This window comes from Piliocolobus tephrosceles, chromosome 14, assembly GCF_002776525.5.
Source record: "Piliocolobus tephrosceles isolate RC106 chromosome 14, ASM277652v3, whole genome shotgun sequence".
Classification (NCBI taxonomy): Eukaryota; Metazoa; Chordata; class Mammalia; order Primates; family Cercopithecidae; genus Piliocolobus; species Piliocolobus tephrosceles.
The window spans coordinates 2,475,859-2,480,179 of record NC_045447.1 but is presented as its reverse complement, the minus strand read 5'-3'; the positions used below and the strand labels follow the sequence as shown (position 1 = coordinate 2,480,179).

At 51.6% G+C, this 4,321-nt stretch overlaps 1 long non-coding RNA gene across 1 annotated transcript; it reads right to left on the bottom strand.

The window, feature by feature from the left end:
- Positions 1–2,962: 2,962 nt before the first annotated feature.
- LOC113225337 lies at positions 2,963–3,537 on the bottom strand. The gene is made up of 2 exons (XR_003309998.1): positions 3,317–3,537; positions 2,963–3,102 (listed from the first exon to the last, which is right to left on the bottom strand). It is a non-coding gene; the product is annotated as an uncharacterized LOC113225337 (long non-coding RNA).
- Between the last annotated feature and the right edge of the window lie 784 nt (positions 3,538–4,321).

The window sequence follows — 4,321 nt, the reverse complement described above, 5'->3', positions numbered from 1 at the left end:
TCCTTTCTGGAACCCTGGCCTCTGGTCACCCCACCCTCCTAGGTGACCTGATCCCCAAGCATTTCAGACCCAGCTGCTGGGGAAGGCAAAATGCACCATCACCCACACATCCCCTCCCCTCCTCCATAACCCTAACCCTAACCGCACACCTGCCTCCTGGGGCTCTTCTCCCTGAGCCTGCCTGCCTCCCTTTTGCTCCCGTGCCCCCAGCTCACCTCCCGCTCTGGGTGGTGACCCAGGTGAGGCCTTCTGGCCCTCACAGCCTCTGGGCGGCCCCAGGCCAGCCCTGCAGATGCCCCTGGGCATGGACGGAGGAGTGGGGAGTGATGAGAGAGGAAACCCTGGCCTGGCTGAGCTCTGCGCCCTTTGCCTTCTCAGTGGCCCCAGGATGGCCCAGCTGGTAGCCCAGATATCCCCAGTGGGACAGCCCATCAGACCCTCCCCAGCAACAAGGTCACACAAGCTTGGTAAAGGTGGCAGTGTCCCGCCCTGGACCCAGGCCTTCCAAATCGGGCCCTGTACCCCCTCAGGAGGGGCACAGGACTTTTCCCCACCTGGCCTCCAGCCTAGTTGGAAGTCAGGGCAGGGTGAGCCCATGGTCCTGGGCATCTGGCCTGCAGGCTGACGCTTGCTCACCTCATCATAAGGAGGTGTTTTCTTTTATTATCAATAATAATAATAATAACAACAATAATAGAGACAGGCTCTTATGTTGCCCAGCCTGGTCTCGAACTCCTGGGCTCAAGCGATCCTGCCACCTTGGTCTCCCAAAGCACTGGGATTACAGGTGTGAGCCACCATGCCCAGCCTTTCTTTCTTTTTTTAAATAATTTTTGTAAAGAGATAATTTCAACATATTACCATCTCCCCTAATGACAGTGGTTTGCTTTGTTTTTTAGGTGTTTTGTTTTTTTGTTTTGTTTTGTTTTGTTTTTTTGAGTCTCGCTCTGTTGCCAGGCTGGAGTGCAGTGGCTCAATCTTGGCTCGCTGCAACCTCCACCTCCCAGGTTCAAGCGATTCTATTGTCTCAGCCTCCCAAGTAGCTGGGATTATAGGTGCCTGCCACCACGCCCAGCTAATGTTTATACTTTTAGTAGACAGTGTTTTATCTTGTTGGCCAGGCTGGACTTAAACTCCTGACCTCATATGATCTGCCTGCCTCAGTCGCCCAAAGTGCTGGGATTACAGGCATGAGACACCCCGCACAGACTTTCTTTTTTGAAATGGAGTTTCCCTTTTGTTGCCCAGGCTGGAGTGCAATGGCGTGATCTTGGCTCACTGCAACCTCTGCCTCCCGGGTTCAAGCAATTCTCCTGCCTCAGCCTCCCAAGTAACTGGGATTACAGGAGCGCACCACCATGCCTGGCTTATTTATTTATGTATTTATTTATTTATTTATTTTTGTGTGTATTTTTAGTAGATGTGGGGTTTCACTACGTTGGCCAGGATGGTCTCTGTCTCCTGACCTTGTGATCTGCCCGCCTCGGCCTCCCAAAGTGCTGGGATTACAGGCGTGAGCCACTGCGCCTGGCCGACTTTCTTTTTTTAACTTTTGCAAAGGTAATTTCAACATATTCCTACTACTCCTAATAATAGGGTTTTAACAAATATTAGGCAGTTTCATTTTTGCTTTGAGTTGTGCTTTTAAAAGAATTAAATCGGCCGGGCGCAGTGGCTCAAGCCTGTAATCCCAGCACTTTGGGAGGCCGAGATGGGCGAATCACAAGGTCAGGAGATCAAGACCATCCCGGCTAACACGGTGAAACCCCGTCTCTACTAAAAAATACAAAAATCTAGCCAGGTGAGGTGGCAGGCGCCTGTAGTCCCAGCTACTCGGGAGGCTGAGGCAGGAGAATGGCGTAAACCCGGGAGGTGGAGCTTGCAGTGAGCTGAGATCCGGCCACTGCACTCCAGCCTGGGCGACAGAGAGAGACTCCGTTCAAAAAAAAAAAAAAATTAAATCAGGTCACTGGAGATTAAAACATTTACCATTTATCAGGCGGGACCTGTCTAGAGCGCCAGTCAGGAAAACGGGCTAAACAGCTGGCTTAGCTTAGCTTTAGGACTTCCCTCTTTCCCTCCTCTCCCTCCAGTCCTGGGGACGGAGGTCTGGTGTGGGGGTCAGCGTGGCCACCGCCCACTCACGCATGGGAGTGCTGCACAGCCCACTCCCCTGTGACCCCCAGGCTGGGCTCCAGGAGTTGGTGGGAAGCCCCGGGTTAGGGATCTCCGTGCCCCAGCCCTTCCCGGTCAGGCTAGTTACCTCCCACAGCACAGCACGCATCTCTGTCTCCACTGACTTGCAAGGCTAAAACTGTGCAGAACCCAAACGAAAACGTGCCTGCCCATTATGTTTAAAATGCCACTGTTACAGATGTATTATCGTATAAGGTCTGGCACGGTGGCTCACGCCTGTAATTCTGGATCACTTGAGGTCAAGAGTTCGAGATCAACCTGGCCAACATGGCGAACCACTCCCATCCCGTCTCTACTAAAAATACAAAACTTAGCTGGGCATGGTGGTGCACGCCTGTAATCTCAGCTACTGAGGAGGTTGAAGCAGGAGAATCGCTTGAACCCGGGTGGCAGAGGTTGCAGTGAGCCGAGATCACGCCATTGCACTCTAGCCTGGGTGACAGAGCAAGACTCTGTCTCAAAAAACAAACAAACAGAAAAAACAAATGGAAATTATTTTATGATAAAACATGCATATTGGTTTGCTTAAATAAACTGTTCTGATTCTAACAGTACTTCAGGCCCAGCATGGAAATTTTGAAAAATCACAGATGATACAAAAAACACGAGACTAGCTTGGGTGTCAAGTTTTTCTTCCTTGGCATTTTGGTTTTTCATGAACTTTCTCGGAAATGAAATTTAGTAGTTTGGTGGCATCGATTAGTTCATAGAGGATGTAAAATGGAGGGATTGGGTTCAACGCCTTAAAAATCCCAAAAGTTACAGCTGGAAAGAAAGGTGGAGGCAATTTTTTTTTTTTTTTTTTTTGTATTGAAGTGAAATTCACATAACAAACTCAGCCTTGTTACGGTGGACAATTCAGTGCCGTCTGATCCATTCCCGATGCATCGCAGCCAGCACCTCCACCTAGTTCCAGAACACCGTCATGCCCCCGGAAGGAAACGCCCCCCCGCAGCAGCACTCACTCCCCATTCCTCCCTCCCCCAGCACCTGGTAACCACCCATCTTGTGTCTCTGTGGATTCGCCTGTTGTGGACGTTTCATAGAAACGGAATCAGACAACCTGTGGCCCTTCGTGCCTGGCTTGTCCTGCTCAGCATGATGCCTTCAAGGTTCATACCTGTCGCTGCATCAGGACTCACTTCCTCGCGTGCAGAACACCCCATCATCTGGTGGACCACACGTTGTCCACCCACTCCTCCACCGGTGGGCTTCGTGTTGTCTCCACCTCTTCGCTGCTGTGAACCCCTTTGACTTTTTGAACTAACTTTCAGATTCGCTCTTGTAGTTTCAAGGTGTGGAAACACCAAGCCATGTCGAATCTACAGAGGGTGAAAGAAACCCGTGGGTTCAGGAATGGTGCAACCAGTGGCCTTAGCAGCTGCAGGTCCCCCATGCTGCGGGGCTTTTTTTTTTTTTTTTTTTTTTTTTTTTTGAGATGAAGTCTTGCTCTGTTGCCCAGGCTGGAGTGCAGTGGCACGATCTCCGCTCACTGCAAGCTCAGCCGCCTCCCGGGTTCACGCCATTCTCTTGCCTCAGCCTCCGTGGAAGCTGGGACTACAGGCACCTGCCACCACGCCCGGCTAATTTTTTTGTATTTTCAGTAGAGACAGGGTTTCACCGTGTTCGCCAGGATGGTCTCGATCTCCTGACCTCGTGATCCGCCTGCCTCGGCCTCCCAAAGCGCTGGGATTACAGGCGTGAGCCACTACGCCCGGCCTGCTGGGGTCTTGACTGTGATGGTTTCCCAGATGCCCGCTTGTGTCAGGAGCCTCCAACCTGTGAACCTCAAACACACAGCTTGGTGCGTGTCAGGTCCAGCCCAGTGGAGCTGTTCTTTTTTGGGGGGCGGAGGGTGATGGAGTTTCACTCGTTGCCCAGGCTGGAGTGCAATGGCACAATCTCGGCTCGCTGCAACCTCCGCCTCCCAGGTTTAAGCAATTCTCCTGCCTCAGCCTCCCAAGCAGCTGGGATGACAGGCATGTGCCACTATGCCCGCTTAATTTTGTATTTTTAGTAGAGATGAAGTTTCTCCATATTGGTTAGGCTGGTCTCGAACTCCTGACATTATGATCCACCCGCCTCGGCCTCCCAAAGTGCTGGGATTACAGGCATGAGCCTCCAT